We start from the raw sequence: 21,950 nt of genomic DNA on the forward strand, positions 1-21,950 counted from the left end.
TGCTGTGAATATTTGTATTTTTTACTTTTGATGAGATCAATGGGTTCCAGGCAGCTACTACCTTTCAAATCCTTACTTGCAAGTTTTGAAGGAAACTTGCATCCATTTTGTTTGTGTTCCACCCTATCACAGTGTGGTTTAACATGTCTGATGAGAAAAAATGTCTGTAGTGTGGGCGGATGTTACATGGGATGGTAGTGTCATGCCTGCTGTGATGTGTTGTTGGTGATGTGAAGAAGTTACAGAGGTATGGGAAATATGCATGAACAATGCGTTGTTTGTTAATAATTAAATTCTAACAAAGTATAGAAGAGAGAATTATATGCTGCATATTGGGGTAAGTTACTCGATTATGATATTTACAAGTTTGTTTTCTAAATAGATCATTTAATATTATGAAAACCATAAAGCAGGAAAACAATGAAAGAATATTGTAGACTCAGATGTTTAGTTTCCAGATAGTCAAAAAGGGCAAAGAAATAATTTAAATCTAGAAACGATTTGTTAAACATGGGGTTTGACCAAACTGTAGACAAAAGTGATAGGAGACTTCTTAATGCACATATGAAAATATAATATCCATTGCATATTTTTTTCGTTTGGTCACTTTTTAGCCTACTCAGAGTGCACATGAAAAGAGGCATTAAGAAAAGATCAAAATGTATTGTATTTTTTAGATGTGAACAAGCTCAGTCCAAATTCAAGACAATGAAACTACTTTTAATCATCTCTTACTGCGGTTGTTACTATTTTGTAGGGTTTGATAAAAAGGTGTAGTGTGTACTCTTGTGTGATGCAGGAGTAGAGCCATATAGTGTATGGAATGGAGAGATACAGAGCGATGTGATGTGGAATGGTTCGTATTATATTTAGGTGTATAACATCTGATGTGAGAGGTTAGGTTTACATAGATACCAAGGGGCATATTTACAATCCCCTAACGCCACCGAGCGTCACTTTTTCTGATGCTCTGGTAGCGTTGCCCTCTACCCCATATTTACAAGGTGGCGTTATGCCATGGAAATTGATTCTTGCTGGAAATGTACTCTCTGTAGTTTTACCATGGATTTGTTTGTTCTTTTTGGGGAAATAACCATTACAACATGTCTGCTTCACCGCATAGCATTTAGCACGCATGCGCTACAATGCATATATCGTTACCACGTGAAGCCTTTACCAGGCCAGTGGCGTAGGAAGGGGGGTGCGGTGGGTGCGGGCCGCCCCTGGTGTCATCACTGAGGGTGGTGACAAAATGTCACTGAGTGGGGCGACAAAATGGCAAAAATATGTGTAACTATTTTTTTTTATCCTTAATTTATAAATTTCAATGTGGGCGGTGGGTGACAAGAAATTTTCCGCACCGGGTACCATCTGCCCTTGCTACGCCATTGTACCAGGCATGCCTTTACAATGAATTACATTGTAAAGGTATTCATGGAAAAGGTATATGTGGGGCACTATGTATGCTTAAAGCGCATGAAATAGGAAATCCTACCTTGGAATGGAGTTCTAGTCCCACGTTCGCGCCTCGTGTTGTGTTACCACAGTTATCAAGGCTATTAGTGTCTGTAGTGGAAACCCTTTTGGTTCCTCTTTATGACGTGCCAAAGAAGAGCTGCAGAGGAGGTGAAATCATAGAGAGGTGAGGGGCAATTGGGCCTGGGACAGGGGGCTACGGATTTACCGTTTTTAGCTTCAGAGGAGTCATTTTTAGAAGGTCTGGGTGTGTTGTGCAGGGGTCAGATTTTAGGGCGTAGGACAGGGAGAGGGGTCGTTTTTAGAAGGGCTTGTGGCGTTGCGGAGGTGTCCACTTTTAGGGTTAGGGCAGGAGAGGGTTCGTTTTTAGAAGGGCTGGGGGGTGTCATGCAGGGGTCCGATTTTAGGACACAGAGCAGGGAAAACCTTTACTACAAATATGCCTGTAACATTCATGCTTCTTCGATTAACATTGTTGTAAAGGCATGCGTGGTAAAGACATGTTCGTGGTAAAGGTTATGCGTGGTAAAGGCCTTCACATTGTAACGTGTGCATAGTGAAGACATGCTTTGCAACAGAATGCGTTACAACGTTGTACAACCTTATTTTTGCTGAACACTATTTTCCCTGACTGTAGACCTATACTTCACTCCTTCTAACCAGTTTTAAAGTGATTGTGCTCCTGCTTTTTATATGGTAAACCTGGTATACCCATGAATGGTTTCTTTAATGTGCCTATAAGACCCTAGGATATGGTATCAAGTGTACCCAGGGCCTGTGAGTTAAATGCTACCAGTGGACTGCAGCACTTGTACCATCCACTGCAGTGGCACTGTAAAGCTCATCTCCAAAGCCTACCGTTGTAGTCTGGCTGTGCAGTTTTAAACTGCAAGGCCGGTCTGTAAAAACAACCCCTTGTGACAGGCCTTAACCTTCCTCTCAATATTAAAATGTCACCCCTAAGGAGGCCTTATTGCCCATAAGGCAGTGTGGATGGTATGTAAAAGTAGACATATAGGGCCCGATTAACAAAGGTAAAGTGAGACGAAAGTCTTACTTTACGACTTTTGGTTTTCACAAAGGGCATTTACTGCTCGTAAATGCCCTTTGTGAATACCAGAAGTTGAACTTTATGACTTTCGGTATTCACAAAGGGCATTTACGAGTAGTAAATGCTCTTTGTGAATACTGAAAGTCGTAAAGTTATACTTTCATCTCACTTTACCTTTGTGAATCGGGTCCACAATATTTTAATGTATTTTTAAAAATATTTATTAAAAGACAAATTTACTAGTGAAGTCAGATTTGTAATACATATTTTGCAAAAATAACTTTTAAAATGTTACCTTTGCCCTGCTTAATGTCTGTGGAAATTAAGGGCCTAATTTAGAGTTTGGTGGACACAAATGTGACAGATACTCCGTCCGCCATTTTACAAGTGCATTATATTCAACGTACTTGTAATTCGACGATTGACGGGATAGCTGTCATGTGGCAGAGTAACTCGTTCGCCAAACTCTAGATAAGGCCCTTAATCTGCATTTTGCTCTTCAATTTCTACAAGCCAGTAATCAGAGTTTAAATAGGTGTGACTGAGGTTTGAACTTGCTTACATTCAATAGGCTGGCCTGATTGGGCAGAGATGATCCATTTGAACTGGACACAATATGCAATGGGGGCTGGGAGGATCCTATTTGACATTTAAGTGGCAAGTCCTGCTTGAATGCTAGATCCTGCTTAGCAGGTCTGTTGGGGCTTTTCGTAAGACTGTTGGGGCTCACTCCAAAGAGGATTCCCTGTCACAGGCAAATGTTATGTGAGACTTGGGCAGGGTCCTTCTTTTGTTCACCACAGCCAGTGAGGCCCCAATCACAGAGGGCCTCCTTTGACATTACAGTTTCATAGCCAGTTTAACAGGTCTGCTGGGTTTATATATAATATTTGGGGCGCACTTCCAAAGGCAAAGTCAGGATTACCAAAATAATTATTGTATATTCCATGTCTGGCTTAAAATCCACCATTGTGCTACCAGACTTTTTTCTCTGACGTTGTGGGTACAGGGACTACCTAACCTGGATTTTGGTGCTAGATGTGGGAGGACACTAGGATTACATAGTACACTTCCTCACACACCCGCAGACCCGAGAGCCCACATTTAGTGTTGCAGAAAACTTCAGCAATCTTGAAAATCCCCAAATTGAATAGGTCTAGCCCTGGGAACCTTTAACCAATTGGTTAGGGCATCCACAAGGTCATAACCACCTACTAGCTCATGCCAGGCATAAATATGGCACTCACTTCAGAACACTGAAATATATCTGAACCTGCTGTCTGAGACCTGAGAAGAGCCTGCAATTCTTGAACTGCTCTCCCTCTTGTACCTGTGACAAAGAAGTGAGCTCCAAGGGTGATAAGACTCATCTGTTAAAGATACAGGAACACAACAAGCTACAAGAGCTCTTTTCCTACAACTGCCCAGCTGACCAGTGGCAACTGGACAGTTCTGTTGGCTCCTGCCTGCTACCTAGACAGTCGCTTAAGTGCCTCCTCTGAGGTCTTGGGGTCTTTACAGGTGTACTCCTGTGGTAGATTAGGACTTAAAGGACTAAAGTCAGAAGATAAAATCTTTGACCAGGACAAATCTGGTTAGTGTATCCGGCCCATGCTCCATCACGGTCACCATCAAATTGCACCAAGGTCCTATTCTAGCGTGTCTATTGACTATCATTGCCACTCTGTGCTTCTTGGCACTATTTTTACTTACAATTCTAAAAATTCTCCAGTTCTTCTTATTAGATTTTTGTCACCCTGGTGTAATTTAGTTTATTAAATTGTACTGTATTTTTCTAACTTATTCTGGGCTTTTTATTGTTTTGCATTTCCACTTTATTACTGTTTTAGTACTGCATAAATACTTTACACTTTGGCTCTAAATTAAGCTTGTCTGCTCTGTGTCAGGGCTATCAGGGAGTTGAGCTCATGTTAATTTAGTGCCTTTAAGGCGTCATCCTGATAAGGATTGTGATTATTACTTGAGGTGGGCACTAACTTCCCTCTACTAATAACTCAATTTCAGACTTCTATTCCTCCCATCTTGCTGGATTTCTAATTAAAGAGTGCTCATAAGCAGGGCCCAAAACTCGTGTCCACCCATTATTCAAGTACCAAAGTGTTTTAGGTACTTGCAACTGCACTTGACATTCTGCACCTTTGTCCTGGGCAGCTGGCCGATGTCTGTGATGGTATTGATACCATTTTGGGGTGATATTAAGGGGTGGGTGGCTGTTGGACAGGAAGGCAGGCCCTAAGTAATTCTATGACCTAATCAAGTTACCAAACACTGTCACAGTTTGCTTTCATGACCTTTTACTTGAACACCCCGTGAGGACAGTCAGTAGAGAAGAACACTTTCAGCTCCCAATCAAGAAGCAGGCTCTGATGCACCATTTAAGATTGCACTACTCAGAGATGTAATATAATGTTTCAACAGAATAAAGTCTGATTTATATAGGTCAGCTGGGATCTTATCACCTTGCCTTTTTTTGCCTGTCTATTGTGGACATGATATCCTTCAACGTGTAGGGCTCAAGACAATCGGTCTGAATACCAGAGATCAAAGAACCCCGAACCGACTCTGGTGTGAAATATAATGATGACATTTGGAGTAGTACACCGCCTCAGTGAGAGGAGATTCCATGCTCATAGAGCTGCATTTCTTTGCAGAGGCAATAATACACCAGAAGAACTATTGGTCCCCTGACCTTTGTAGTAGCATATTTTCTAACATGTACAACAGTGCAAATGTGCAATGTTGAGTGAAAAATTATTTTTGACATTTTGGAGTTTTAAATAGCCATAGAGTTGTAACGGATGCAATAATGATGTTGCACTTAAAACAAATTCACTAAGTTGTTTAGGATGAGTAATTGACACTACAAAACAGTTGTTTCACATTTTAATAAGAGATGCCATTTGCTTTAATATGGATGCAGTTTCAGGTGGTCTGCTTGTTCTGTTCAACAGCAGTGGTCCGTGGAGGTAAGCACGGTGGGGCGGGGGGATGTCGACAGATGACAGAATAGGATTTATTTATTTATTTAATTTTCCATATTCCGTCATCTGTCAACTTCCCTTCCTCCCGCCCTCTCCCCGACCACTGCGCTTAGCTGCACAGACCGCTGCTGCTGCTCAACCTGCTCCTGCACATATCCCCCTCCCAATCAGTGTCCCGCTGCAGACCATCTCTCCTTTTTTTCCACAGAACATTGAGTGTACAATCTCAAAGCTTAAAAATAGACTATTGTATTAGAACATGTGCATTGTGAAAGAAGCTTCCATTGTGTACCCAAAGTATCATATTCAAGGACTTCCGCTGGAAGACCCACTGAGGATGTGTTAATGCTATGATCTATTGTTTCAGAAATGTTTCAGTTTGTGCTAATCATCTCCGGAGAGCAGTTGCTGTGGGAATAGGTGGAAAATGTCTTATACTGTTAGGAATACGTTAGTGCTAAATAATTACCTAGCTTTTAATTATCATGTGGCTGTTTCTAATTTGCCAAATGCGCCCCTAACCATGTTCATACCATGCTAAATTTGCAGAAATTAACAGAAAAGTGATTTGTGTATAAAAGTTTTGAGGACAAGGGGCCTGATTATGATGTCGGTCGGAAAGGATCCAAACAGCAATCAGATTTTCCTAAGCCGTGTCAGAACCTATGTTTCCGACCGAGTCGGAAACATTTCAGACTGACCGATTATGATGGAAAGGTAACCGTTCGGTCATTCCGACTCGGTTTCGACTGGCATTTGGAAACTTCGAATCAGTCGGAGTTGATTTGTACAGCTCAATGGACAGTGTTTCCAGCCAACCGATTACGATGTTGAATTCCGACAGCCTTTTCGAATTGGTCTGTCCGACACGAAAAGGCTGTCGGAAACCGACTTTGGGGGCTCCTAGCAGGCCCTCCTTCATCTAGAGGTCTCTGTTTATGGGCCGTGGGAGTACCCAAGGGACCCCCCCTGTAGAACCATGCACAGTGTGACAAGCACCATGGGGTGCCCGCCACAGGGTGTAAAGTTTTAAGAAACTACCCCTTTTTTCAATGGGAGCCTGTGTTGTTGGTCGGAACACAGGCTCCCATTGAAGTCAATGGAAGACTTTCCTAACGGTGTTCGGACGCCTCAAAATCGGTTGGTCGGAACCTCCGACCGCCAGTTGATCGGAAGCGTTTCCGACAAGGAGTGGGTCGGAAAGCTTTCTGACCGACATTGTAATCAGGCCCTATGTATTTGTGGACTCATGCTGTCTGTTTTGGTCCCAGTTGCTGATGCTGCTGGGTTTATTTTTTTTAGACTTTATCCATTTGCCCAAGGTTTTCCTTATGAGGTTACTGTTGGTACTCCCTGTGAGCTCGATTTTTGTTTTTGATAAAGTTTTACGATCCTGAATTTCTGTATTTGAGTCTTTATGGCATTTTCCTGTGTTTTCCTCTGTAATGCATTTACTAAACATTCAGTAACACATTTTTTTGCCCTATTTTCATTCTAGAACTCGGTTATTAGAGTTTCTCTTAATTATTTTGTTTTACTCTGCTAATTGTATGATTTTTTCATGGGGAGTGTTGTCTCTAACTGCTAGATCTACTTGAGAAACTGGAACTGGACTAATTGTGTAAAAAGTGGGTGATAAAAAAGTGGGGTTGAGGTGATCATTAGGGTTGACTCCAGCATCTAACTGCTACAAGTAGTTCCTGCCATCTGTCATTGCCCCACCCAGCTCTTGTGCTCACTATACTTTTGTAGCACTGTCTTGTAGCTTTCATTTCGACCAGAGAAGCACCTTTGATTGTTGCAATTAGAGCAGACCTAGCTGACATAAAGTTGTTGTTGAGGCTAACCAGTGATCTCTTACAGGGTTGTGTAATTTCTTGATTGGGCAGGATTAGACAGAGCAGGATTATGTATTCCCAAAAGATACAGTACAGGGCTGAAAACCGATTGGGCTCTAAGCTCATAAAGAAGATGACAGTGCATTCGAACAATTATTAATCAGCAGAGTAATTAAACTAGATTTTACATTCTACCATGATTCTCCCACTTGAGAATTTTTTAAACTGTGACATTGTTCAAGTGGGAGAATCACTGGATCATGGTCACTCTCTGGGGGAGACTCAATCTTCATATCTGGGTCCCTTCCACTGTGCTGGACATCAACAAATATAAAATCAATCTCACTTTTATGCAGGCCATTATTAAATGTAAAATGGCGTGGAGAGTATGAGTTGATCCCCTGGACGTAATTTAGGGATCGCCAGGGGTATCAGCGGTGTCCGCTGCCTTGCCCCTTGCAAACCCTGACACTGCCTTTGCAACCCACGGCCTCAGAGGTGGGGAAATCAGTGCCAAGAACACAGGGCTTCGCATTCCTTATTGCCTGCTTGCTTTTCATTATACTAATAGTGAATAATATTCTGTTATTCACTATTAGTGTAATGAAACAAGAAGCACGCACTTAGGGCCTATAGTGGCAGCTGTGGTATGTAAGAATGGTTTTAAACATACGTTGGAATAATGCTTGCAGATGGGAGTATGTTTAAGAGAGACTGCGCATGCGTACGTGTTAGAAAATATTTCTGTATGTGTAAGCATGTATGTGTGAGAGTTAAGTAACAGGCAGTGAGTAAAACTGTGCGAGATTGAGGCCCAGGTTTACTATTGTTTGACGCAAGCAATGCTACACCAAAGTTGCTGCACTGCCTTGAATCAAAGGGGAAGAGAAAAAATGTGCCACATCTAATAATGAAGTACCGGGTTTTTAGAACCCAGCGGTGCAGGGGAACACACCCTAGGACTTCGGGTTCTTCCTGTTTCAGACCCACAGAAACACAGAGTCTTCTAGGTGAAGTCAAAGATCGTATTTATTGGCTGCAGACCAATCACAGGTATCCGAGAAGTACAACACGATGTATGTTCTCAGGAGACTGCTCCCGAACCAAAAACAGTCTTTTCTTATATACAGATTATTACGCTTCTGAGCAACACCGCCCCTATTTTACAAGTGGTCATTCACATATTTTCGTTTCAAAGAAACAGCAGAGCCATAATGACAATCCCACATTTCAGTTCATTAAGCATACAGTCATTTTACCCAGCAAGGCTCAGAACCCTCATCAGATAACAGTGGACCCAATAAAAGGGGCACCTCCTGCTCGTAAAACAAGCCATAAAGTAGGAAACAGAGTCACGTGTGAAATAGCTTAGTCAGAGATCGTGTGCGAACAAGGACTTTATGATGGGTCGAGCCCTGATGCTAATCACATTAGGCAGCGAGAAAAGGAACTGGCCGGACAGGATCGACCTCGGGCAGCGGAGTCAGTTTGCACAGGTCAGAGAGAAGTCACAGAAGGTGTACGTGTCCTTTAGGCCTAGGCATGGCCTTAGAGCGCAGCCTATGTGAGGGCAACCACAAAATGGCTACTGTTCTAAAATGGAACCCAAGAGTTCAATATGTGGTATCGTATGCACGGTGTATTCGCCAGTGAAACATGACGAAAATACTCATACATACCGCATTTGACAGTTGCGGTTTGCTGATGCTAAAATCGGCATGGTAAGGCCATGCATCCAGCATGGTTCCGAAATTTACAGTACCACAGACCCTCCTTTTGCCCTTACATAGGCAATAACTATACTAATCTGAATCCAGATCTATATTCATAAAGTCATGGAGATGTTGCTGTAGCATCATCCTGTTGCTCAGCTCGTCCCTTGATACGGGCTTCCTTACACATGATATAACACAGAGGCTACACATTACAGGAGCACACTGTACACATAGACAGAACAGGAAAAGAATGGCTAAGATCATCCCAATGACTATTAGAATCTTCCATCCCCAAGCTGATATCAGTCCCCAGAACCACCCCATCATTGACCAATCTCCTTTATCCACGCGAATGGATTCGGAAATCTTATGTAGTTTGGAAATGGCCTGGTAGACTGTCGGAGCGTTATCTGGTATGAAAATACAACAGCTCGATTGGATAACCTTGCATACCCCACCACGGTCTGCAAGTATAACATCTAGAACCATACGGTTCTGCAACGTCATGAGGCGATCCGCTTGAAGCTCAGCTGTCAAGTTACCAAGGGCACCAGCCGTTACATTAACAGTGGTTTCAACTACACGAGTCAGTTGTCTCAGGTTTCGACTATTGACCATTGGTCCCCAAAACTGCAGGAAACCCAGGAAAAAGTCTCCCGCTTCCTGACCGGCAGTATCCTCCTCACTAACAACGCCTCTCAGAACTCTGGTCTTGTGATAATCAGAGGCGGCAGTAAATGTTGGCGGTAGCAAATTTGCAACATAACACGTGCCCGAGAAATCAGGGGGCAACCATGTATATGCTCGATCATTACAAACAAAGTATGTACCCTTGGCAGCCAAAAACGCAGGGGAAAACTGTGATGGGAAAATGTATGTTTCCGTACAGTCACTCTTCCCTAGTTGAGCTCTTGGATTCTGACCATTGCCTTGTAGACAGAACCGACCTATGTGGGGTACGACCCAAATCGGAGATGAACTTTTACGCTGTTTCTCGCCTAGACTGATGCTATACCCCGTCGCGTACCAACCCACATAAGCTCGCAACTCATCCTTGGGAATAGATGTATATGCATCGATATCTCTACTCATATCTGCAACTCCTCTCATCAAGGCTTTATTGTTCGAGTTAAGTCTAGTGGAACGTGGTGGTCGCGGGGAGTAGGTTTCAAGTGCAAAAAGAAACATGGTCTGGAATGCCCACGATGAACCATTATAGCTAAACGGCAGTACTAGATATGGGATGCCCTTATTAATGGTATGCGGCATCAAACCACACACCCAGCAATTTGTTGTATTCATAACTAGTTGGTGCTGGTGCAGGAGTTGAATGAACGAATTGTTCACGAACTCAGAACGTCTAGCTTGTTCGTGTTCTGGCAGAGGGTGGAAAGAGTGCGGGAAAACAGTAGGAGGAGGTGTGGGCTGTACAGTGGGTGCAAATGACACTTGAAAAGACAATAATACACAACCTACAGAAAACATCATTATGCTAAATAGTACAGACAGACACAATATTACAAAACGTTTGCTATTCATTATTTTCCATATTCTGCTCTTGAAATTTATTTCCTCGGTGGGCCTCTCCATCCTGAAAAACTCCATCCTCTAATCGTGCTGCTCGCGGCGGATGAGTATCTTCTGCTAAGGAGTACGCCTGTCAGTCCAGGGAACACCCTAGACCAACCAGAACCGTTGACCTAACGTCTTCGGCTTGTACCCCAAAGTCTTGGCACCGCGACCCTGCAGCTGAACCCGGATGGTGGTTCGAAAAACAAAAAGGTCAAAAAGTTTCTCAGATGAGAGAGCTGCACTTTCGAAAATAGTAAAGAAAAAGAATTTTTATTTGTCCATAGTTCTTGGCCTCAAATTATAGCGACTTCTGCAAGGTACTGTCTGGTCTTGAAACAAAAGTTCAGGCTCTGTGGTGTCCAATCGGTTTGATGGCGGCACAGTTTCCTGCAGAATGTCGTCGTTCTCTTGTTCTGAAATTGTTCCCTTTACACGTGCATTGCTAAAAGGCACAAAACGAGGCACAGTCTCAGCCTCAGAGTCAGCGATCCCCTCTTGGACCCACCGATCATATGGTAGGGGCAAAGGGATCCTCTTGCAATGTATGCCGTGTATCCAATTCTTTTTCCCTTTCACTCGAACCGCTGATCTTGTCGATAGTAGGACGAGGTGGGGGCCGATCCAACGGGGCTCATCATTTTTCGTACGTTGAAAATTCTTAATCAGCACCCACGATCCAGGATTAATAGGGTGTCCTGGAGCTTCAGAGGCCTGGGGCAGAGTATCGTGAACGTGTTGGTGTAAGACACGCAATTTAGCCATCAATTCATACAGATAATCAAGCAGTACTGGATGTTCGATTTCACTGAATTTTGTTGGTCTTGGCACACCCCATACATTGGCCGGGCGGCCAAACACGATTTCATAGGGACTAAGTCCCACTCGCGAATGCACAGTCATTCTTGTTGATAGGAGTGCTAAGGGCAGAGCGTCAGACCATTTTGAGACCGGAGCTCGCCTGAATTTTGGCCAACTTAAGTTTCAAGGTGCCATTATAGCACTCTACTAATCCAGCTGATTGGGGGTGATTTGCAGCGTGGAACTTCTGCTTAATACCTAATCCTTCGCATACATTCTTCATCACTCGTCCCACAAATTCACTCCCGTTATCACTCCATACCATCCTTGGCATTCCGAACCTAGGGAAAAATTCTTTGACTAGGGCTTTAGCTGTGGATAAGGCCGTATTGTCTTTTAGGGGATATGCTTCTATCCATCTTGAAAAAGTGCAAACAACAACCAGTACATATTTCAAATTGTTGCACCTTTCCATGTGGATGAAATCTAGTTGCAGAACCTCAAATGGATATGATGGGGGTGCAAAATGACCAGCTGGAGTTGGGGTTCCCCTACCAGGATTGTATTTCAGACATACCATGCAATTTTTGACCACATTCTCCACACACTTGGGAATTCCAGCATTCTGCCATACTGGAGCCAACAGCTTACAAATTCCTTTCACACTGATATGTGCCATTCCATGTGCCATCGTAACCACTGGAAGCACATATGCATCAGGTAACAACCATCGCTGGTGTTCTGACAAATCAACCCAACAACCATTTTCATCCAATTCACCCTTACTTTCTTTCCACATACTCAATTCTTTCTCTGTGGCTTCAGCTTGAAGGGACTTCACACTCTCTATCGTGTCTTCACACATTCCAACATCACCAACCCATCTTGCAGGGCCTGCAACATACATTCGAGTTGTCACATCTTTTGCTGTTTCTTTCGCAATTTCGTCAGCAAATGCATTACCACGACCAACATCATCGGTAATTTTCTTGTGGGCACTGCATTTCACAATCGCAACTTGTAACGATAAGGTTAATGACTCAAGGAGATCATTCACCATCTGACCATTCTGAATCTTAGTTCCATGCGACGTCAGGAACCCACATTCTTTCCACAAGCGCCCAAAACTATGGGCCACGCCAAAGGCATACTGGCTGTCAGTATATATGTTCACTTTCATTCCTTTTGACAACACGCATGCTCTTGTAAGTGCAATTAATTCTGCTGCTTGAGCTGAATTATGTGGTATGCGTGCAGTTTCAACAATCGTGTGCAAAGTCGTGATAGCATATGCGGCAGTCGTGTCACCATTCGGAAGCTTGAAGCACGAACCATCCACCCATAAGGTACCATCACATTCAACGAGGGGAGTATCTTTAAGATCCACTCTCCCTTTTGTCTCTTCTTCTGTGTCTTGGTCCTGTTTAACAATGTGTCCACAGCATGTGGAACCATTACAATCAACGTGTTATTCATCACTAATCCAGCAGACTGTCGAATAGACGCAGCTGCTGCCGCTGTGGCTCTTAACTCGGCAATGCCCTCGCTACCGGGTCCAAAGTCGACGAAAAATACACGCATGGACGCGGTCTGTCTCCAAAAGGCTGCGTTAACACTGACAATGCGCAACCTTCCTTTTCATGAACATACAATGTAAAAGGCTTGCTGTAGTCGGGGGTACCCAACACAGGAGCTGAACATAATGCCTTGCGCAATTCCCAAAAACTTTTCTGACACTCTTCGGACCATGGGACAGGATTCGGTGTAACTTTACATGTTAATGCTATCAACGGTTTTGCCAGCAAAGAAAAACTCGGGATCCAATGCCTACAGTATGAAGTAATGCCCAAGAAAGCACGCACTTCTCTCTGCGTCCTTGGCACACTTAATTGTGCAATGGCCTGGATTCTTTCTGGGGTCAGCTTCCTTCCCTCCTTCGATAAGAGATGACCTAAATAGGTAACTTCTTGTCGACAATATTGCAGTTTAGAGAGAGACACTTTGTGATGAAAGGCAGACAAATGACGCAACAATGACGTTGTAGCTCCTTTACAAATCTCCTCAGTATCTGCGGCGATTAATAAATCGTCAACATACTGAATAAGGGTAGCACCTCTAGGTAACACAAGTGCATCAAGCTGCGCTTTCAAAGCCTGACTGTATATTGATGGACTTTCACAGAAGCCCTGTGGAGCGCGTTTAAAATGGAAGCTTCGACCTGCTAAACAAAACCCAAAAATATCCCTGCTCTCCTCTGCAATCGGGATACTAAAGAAAGCATTCTTTAAATCGATCACTGAGAACCAAGCAGCGGAAGCTGGGATCATAGTTAGCAAGGCAGTTATTTCAGGGACGACTGGAAACTGTAGCACAACTATCTTATTGACCTCTCTAAGATCGATCACAAACTTGTAAACAGGTGCCTGATAAGGGTCAGTACGTTTTAAAACAGGCAGAACTGGACTATTGCAAACGTTACCTCTTGTCTCTTCAATTACGTCCTTCTCAATTAAATCATAGATAATTGCTAACAACGCTTTTTCACCTTCATTAGAGATCTTGTACTGGGGAATGCGTGGCAATCTAACATTGGCTTTCAGAGTGACCACATACGGCGGTATTTCCAAAAGGCCCACATCATTAGGGCCAGTGGCCCAAAGGGCATCAGGAAGAGACGACAATTCAGCTGGCAATTTATTCTTCGACAAATACATTGGAGAAATCACTTCCCTACCCAATGTAAGTTGCACTCCCGAGGGGGAACAATATAATGTCGCATGTAATCTCTTTAACAAATCCAATCCTAACAGGTTTTCACCACATCCTGTCGTTAGGATAAGTGGTGCTTTCAACTCACAAGGTCCAACAGAAAGGGGCATAGGACTAGAGATCGGGTTCCTAACCGGGGCGCCAGAAAAACCTACTGAAACATTCATTTCGCCAGACAAAGGCGCGCCAGGGAGTTTGGAGCGCATAATAGAACTCTTTGCAGCACCAGTATCCAGCAGAAAGGGCTCTGTTACACCTGCTGTAGTCACCTTAACATACGGTCCGCTCTGATCCACTGGCACTGAAATAACTCCCTCTCTCTGTCCATGGCTGTCCTAGTAATCATTACCTTCTGTATTATCATCTTCTGCATTATAGTCATTATTATAGTACTGCGCTGTCTTGCCAGTTGCATTGGCTTGCTGATCAAAACTATTTATCGTATTTTGAGGCGGAAGAGGACGCGCGTTCTGGGGAACATTTCCACACCCTCTACCTCTTGGAGCTTGCTGGCCACCTCTACCTTTTGCGCCATAAGCATTATTCGTGCGCTGCAACAATCTAAGGCAATTATTTTTAAAATGACCTTCCTCCTTGCAATACGAACACTGATTGGGACCTATAGGGACACGTGGTTGATAATACCCATACATTTGCTGATTATTCTGAAACTGTTGGGGTTGCTGATAGATACCCTGGGTTTGCCTATAATTATTCTGACCTCCACGTGGCGGATAAGCCTGCTGTAAAAGAACCTTCGTTTTTAATTCTTTCGTTTTCTTCTCTGTTCTATCCTTCTCATCTTTATCCCTATTTTCGTAATACTGTGCAGTAGCCAGTATTTGCGCTGAAGAGGAAACGGCCCAAGAACTCTCAGAATCTTTCAATTTTTTACACAACTCTGGAAGCAAATTGTGCACAAATTTATCAACAAATAACCGTTGGCCACCTTCTGTACTCATGTCTTGAGCACTGTGGTCGATAAATGTTTCTTCAAACCTTGTGAAGAAATCGGACACTGTTTCATCCTTCTTCTGTTTGCATGCGGATAATTTATCCCAATTTACACGTATTGCGGGCATTAAAGTTTTCATATAGTTGATTATTCTACCAGGGAGTTCTGCTACCGCGGGCTCAGGCTTGGCACCACCAACCTGTCTATTGTCTGCATTAATGATATTAGCCCATGTGTCACCTAGTTCTGCAGCATGATCTGCATTACGAATCAATCCCCATAAAGGCTGTGGAACAACATTTCCGAACAACATATCAATGTCAGCTAGGTTCATGACACACGATTCTGCAGTCTGCGATAACTCCTTATAATATCTTGCAGGGTTTTTACGGGGGTCAGGCAGAGTCTGCTTAAGGGCTAAAACTTCCGATCGCTTCCAGGGAACATGTACCCAAACACGCTGAAAATGTGGCAGAACAGGTGGATTAGCCTGTGCATCACCAGGTCTCCAAACTGGAGGAACCTCACGCATCGGGTATTGTCGCGCTTTTACCTGTTTTCCTTCAGGGAATTCTTGTTCAAACAACGACTGCTGACAATCCCCATTCCGGAAAGACAGCAGTATCGCTACTGCTTTCTCAACATCAGAACCCACAATCGCGCCTTTTCCAAATTCAAACCTTACTCGACACAACTCCTGCGGGCTTAAGTCTAAACCATTATCTTCCAATTCCTCACAGAGGAATTCACACATTTTCTCAAAAACGTATCTCTGTTGAGGTGCTTCCCACTGATGAAAAACATTCACAACAGACTCTACATCATATCTAGAAGGATAAACAATCCATCTACGTGCCATATGGTCCAGTTCTTCTTTCTCTCTCGGACCAGGTATTTGACTACGTAACTACTTACGTTGTGGACCGGGGGTCGTACTAGATGACCCAAAGAGAGGTGATATAAGACTAGTGACTGCACTAGCTATTCGTTGCCGTGTAGAAGGAGACCTTGAGGCAAGAACCGGGGGAAAAACAGAGGGAAGAAAAACGGGTGTAGATACAGATACAGGAGTAGTAGAAGGTAGGGCACCAAGGGAGGCAGCTGATGTGCTAGGGAAAGTCGCAGGGAGCGCAGAAGAGGTAGGTAGCAAAATCGGCGTCCCTTGGGAAGGCTGTGCTGCAGGGATAGGAGCCGGCCGAGGAAGAGCTGGCGGCTGCGGGAAAACTTGCGGCGCATTAGCTGGAGGCTGTACATTTAAGGGTTGCGGAGGCACTGTAGCATTTTGCGCATACGGGGGTGGCGAACTTAGCAAATGTGACATTAGGGAATCTTTCTCTTTTTCTTTTGACGCATCTTGTTGAAGGGGTGGCAAAGCTGGGTAACATTTATCAATGACTAATTTGTGTTGCCTGTGCAAAAGCTCATTCATTTGGTCCTCTTCATTATCTTTAAACTGCAAAGCTGCTTGCATTATCGACATACCTCTCTCTCTTTTATTCTTCTTTGCTAATTTAATTTCTTTTTGTTTGGCTTCCTTTCGCCATAGGCGGAAAGAATCAAACATCGCCGGCCGGGCTTTCTTTTTGAATAATTTAACTTCTAGATTATCTAGGATTTCTGTGTCGAAACTACCATTTTGGGGCCATTTTAAAACACCATCCTTCCTGGTGTATCGGACCCATACTTCATTATACGTAATGGGGCCCACGCCATGTTTCACATAAAGCTCATAAATTGGAGTTCCAATTGGAGGAACCGGACACGAATCCTCTAATCGGGAATCCCTTTTACAACCAAAACAAAACAAATTTCCAAATATACTAGAACCAGGCATCTTGCTCACTAGTCTAGTTTCAAACTTCAAAGGATTATCGAATACGATAGTCTCGTGAATACACGAGTCCTTCGGCTTTGGCACTTGCAAGTTCCAAATCAAAGCGATCCCGAAGGATACCTAAATCCTGAAGGATACCAAACAAACTGGGAGACGCTCCACTTATACTTAACTGAGGTATCGATGACTTCACCAGAAAACTCTCTCAATTGTTTCGCTCTACCAATTCGTCAAGGGTCCAAAACAGGGCGATTAATCAGGGCAGCAGTCCTTCGTAGCCGTCGGGACGCGGAGAACCTCACAGAAAATACTTTTGGACCACGTCGACATGCAGGGGTCGATGAAGTGGCGGCCTTCCTCCGGAATTTCCACACGAAGCTCCTCACGAACCTCTGGCTGGACCGGTACCGCTGAAATCGCCCCGAGTTGGGCGCCAACTGAAGTACCGGGTTTTTAGAACCCAGCGGTGCAGGGGAACACACCCTAGGACTTCGGGTTCTTCCTGTTTCAGACCCACAGAAACACAGAGTCTTCTAGGTGAAGTCAAAGATCGTATTTATTGGCTGCAGACCAATCACAGGTATCCGAGAAGTACAACACGATGTATGTTCTCAGGAGACTGCTCCCGAACTAAAAACACTCTTTTCTTATATACAGAATATTACGCTTCTGGGCAACACCGCCCCTATTTTACAAGTGGTCATTCACATATTTTCGTTTTAAAGAAACAGCAGAGCCATAATGACAATCCCACATTTCAGTTCATTAAGCATACAGTAATTTTACCCAGCAAGGCTCAAAACCCTCATCAGATAACAGTGGACCCCAATAAAACGGGCACCTCCTGCTCGTAAAACAAGCCATAAAGTAGGAAACTGAGTCAGGTGTGAAATAGCTTAGTCAGAGATCGTGTGCGAACAAGGACTTTATGATGGGTCGAGCCCTGATGCTAATCACATTAGGCCGCGAGAAAAGGAACTGGCCGGACAGGATCGACCTCGGGCAGCGGAGTCAGTTTGCACAGGTCAGAGAGAAGTCACAGAAGGTGTACGTGTCCTTTAGGCCTAGGCATGGCCTTAGAGCGCAGCCTATGTGAGGGCAACCACAAAATGGCTACTGTTCTAAAATGGAACCCAAGGGTTCAATATGTGGTATTGTATGCACGGTGTATTCGTCAGTGAAACATGATGAAAATACTCTTACATACCGCATTTGACAGTTGCGGTTTGCTGATACTAAAATCGGCATGGTAAGGCCATGCATCCAGCATGGTTCCGAAATTTACAGTACCACAATAAGATATGTTGCTTTTTTTTTTCTTCCAGTGCGCCGGTGCACTTTTGGCAGCCATGCGCCAATGCACATGCTCATGTACCAGAGTGCAAAGTGTGTGCATTTTCTGAAGCATAGTTTTTGTACTGACAGGGGCCCCTTCCAGTACAAAAATATGATTTAAGGCTTTTAAAACGTGTAGGTGTGCTGTAGAATGCAGCACACATACAAAATTGGAAAAACAAGAAGAAATTAAAAACAATTCTCCTCGTTACGCCTGCCTCAAGTAGGTATAAGATTTGGCACAAATATCTGTCCACCAATATCTGTAGGTGGAGATTTGTGTCAAAACCCATGGGTGGTTGCCTTGGAATGCTCAAGCACCATCCATCGACGTTAGGGTCATGTGACATGGCTTCCTAAAATAAATCAGGGTCAAGGGTCATATGATGTTACTTCCTGTGATGTTATTAAGGTCAACGGGCTTGCGATGTCAGTTCCACTACCCCAGGCATTTTGGTGAATCAACACCCATTTATTTATGCAATTTTATATAGATTGAACATGGCCTGAAGGCATCCGAGCGCTTTACATCAAGCAGGATATAACGGTTACAGCGGTTTACATTATTAGTAATTAAACTCAAACGATTACCTCAGTAGATGTGTGCAGGAGTAACCACAAGAAACATCTACAGCAATGGGGCAGAGGAAGTACACAGTTACAGGATCAATTTAGATGGTGGGGTCAACTAACGAAGGTAGGTCAGATCGCCGCGGAGTGAGTACATAAGACTGGTCGAGGGTGATCCTTCCATTACAGACGCAGAGGCAATGAGACGTGGTAAGTAATGCAAGCTGCCGACTAGCCTATACTCACTTACAAGCAGCCATTTTTGCTTCCTGTAGGTACATGCCTATTTATAGTCTGTAAATCACTCAATTTTCGTGGTGATTCATTCTGTTATAGAGGTGGACTCAGGCCCCTTAAGGTTAACTAGTCTCCTACCCAACAACTCGACCCTTCCGCCACGATCTCTTCTACTCATATCTTTATTGTCAGTAATTAGAGTGTACAAAGGACTTAATAAAAATGGATGCCTTCTTACATGGACCTTCTCCACATGTATGCCCATGTTTCCCAAGAGTGCTGTTTGATATCTCCAAGCTGAACAATTAGGGTAGATTCATGTGGTAATCTGCTTGTGGCATAGGGTCTGCTGACCTGGTGAGATACAAAGTAATGGTAGACTCTGGACCCCCATGACATTGCTTTCTTTGTGCACCTAGATGGGATTTTGGTGCTAATAGACTCACATTGCCCTTTAACCTTTTTGGAAAAAATAGAAAAAAAATTGCTCCACATTTTGGTTACTAGTGACCTTGCAGAACTGCGGTCTTTACCATTATGACGCTGTTGTGCCCTTTTCTTTAACTTACGTGGGGGCATATTTACAAGGACCTTATCTCCGCTCTTTTGACTTTTAAAGCCAAAAAAGCGGAGATAAAACTATCGCCCTATTAACAAGAGGGTGCTAACATGCATTAGCGCATGTTAGCACCCTTTTACCCAGCGCCTCCCTTTGCATCTCTAATGAGATGCAAAGTGGGCGTCACTGGTCAGCACATCCTTGTAAATATCACTGATGTTCACATCGCGATATTTACAAGGCTGCCCCAGCATTTTAGCACATGTTAGTTTTTGGAGAAAACCGCTGTTTTCTCCAAAAACTAACATCTGCTAAAAAGCAGACTTACCTATCCCTAACATTGGGGTGGATTATGCTGATACGACCCTGTGGGTCGTATCAGCAAGAATATCGCAGTTTTGCAGGGAACATCGCTGGAAAACCAGCGATGTTCCCTGCAAAACGGCGATTTCCCCGCTATCTTTGGAATTTTTATCGCCATGGAGTAACGCGTTGTTAAGAACGTGTTACCAGGGCGAGAAATTCCAGAGATAGACGGCGATAAATAGCAAAGCGCTAAGCGCTTTGCGTTTATTTATCGCCGTCATTGTAGATATGCCCTGTGGATTTTTAAAAATTTCTCTTTCTACAAACGATTTGAAAAATCGCCTTCTTTACACATCTCTAACACCACGGCTTGGGCATGGACCAGTTGCGTTTCACAGGGATTGTTAAAAACATGATCTTCGTCTTGTTTGACAACATCATCAACAGATTTAGCAGGACTGTTGCATTCCTCCTCAGAGAGGACAATAAGGGCTTCGACGGGAATGTCCTTTACCTTGGAACCTCTTTGCTTGGAGCAGTTGTGGGCATTACTGAAGTTGGAATCCGGCAGGAAAGATGCCAAGTCGTGGGATGAGAGGTGGTTAGAGAGAGATACGGACGAAGGCGTCTTCTGAGTCACCTTAAAGAGTAGTTGGCTCAGAACAGGTGCCAGAAATGTATTGAACTGGGTTCAGCAGTTTTTAATGCTCTGTAAAATAGTATGCCATTCAGGCTGGTGTGCAACATCACACTCTCGCTTCTTTGTGAGGAATTTATTAATGAATGTGTGCTGAAAATGTTTAAATGTAATATTATTCAGAGAAATGTACAATTGGACAAAATATGACATTTTATGACTTAGATTGAAAGTGCTGTTCAGTGTTTTCAAAATAGAAGATATAGGAAACAAGTAAGTTAATTCTAATAGGAGCAAGCAATAATTTCTTCACACCTCAGCTAAAAAATTGCATGGCATGTTGGGGCAGATTTAATAAAATCTCATGCAGCGCAGTAGGCAAAAAAGCTGTACTGCGTTGCGCAGGAAGAAGAGTGCAGCAGAGCTCCACATTTACAAAAATATGGCACTCTCCTCGCCTCTCCCTAGCGCTGGTGCTGAAAGTAACTTCAGTGCGCCAAGCACACACCTTTGTAGAATAGTGCAAGGGTGCCTGCGTGAGTCTAGCATAGGTTTTGTACTGGAAGGATTCCCTTCCAGTACAAAATACTACCCTCAGACTAACCTTAAACCTTTTCCCACTGTGTATGTGTGCTGCACAGTGCAGCACACATACAAAGTCGGAAAAGGACGGAGAAATTAAAGCATTTCTCCTTCATAGCACCTATTTTAAATGGGCATCATTTTCTCAAGCTAAACCCTACCTACTTTTTTAAGTAAATAGGTTTTAGCGTTTAGCGTCAGAAACCTTGGGTGATTGCATGGGAACGCCCATGCACCACCCATGGTACACCCCCTTGGCGCTAAGTAATGCAAGACAGGGCCATGTGCTGCTTTGCGCCACTTTTGAGTGTTTTCCAGCGCTAACCAAGTTTAGCACTGGAAAGTAAGGGCCTCATTTGCAATATTTTGAAGCACAGCAAGCCTTCCTGCTGCACTGCCGTGCGTCAAAAGAAAATGGCAGGAATGCGTAGTATCTACAAGATTCCCTGCTCTGGCGGACAATGGGCTGCCTTGTGTCAAAGCAGCCGCAGTTGAGCCATGGTGCAAGGGTGTCCAGCTCCAAAACTCTTTCTATGTGTGCTACAGAATGCAGCACACAGAAAAAGGAAAAACAAGGAGAAATAAAGCTATTTTTCCTCGTTGCGCACCCCCTGGGGAGACATAGAAATCTGACGCATCGCCAGGTTTCCAAAATTATGTAAATCTGGGATGTTTCAGGTTCCATGGATGTTGCGTGGGAACACCCATGGAACG

This window comes from Triturus cristatus, chromosome 5_1, assembly GCF_964204655.1.
Source record: "Triturus cristatus chromosome 5_1, aTriCri1.1, whole genome shotgun sequence".
Taxonomy (NCBI): Eukaryota; Metazoa; Chordata; class Amphibia; order Caudata; family Salamandridae; genus Triturus; species Triturus cristatus.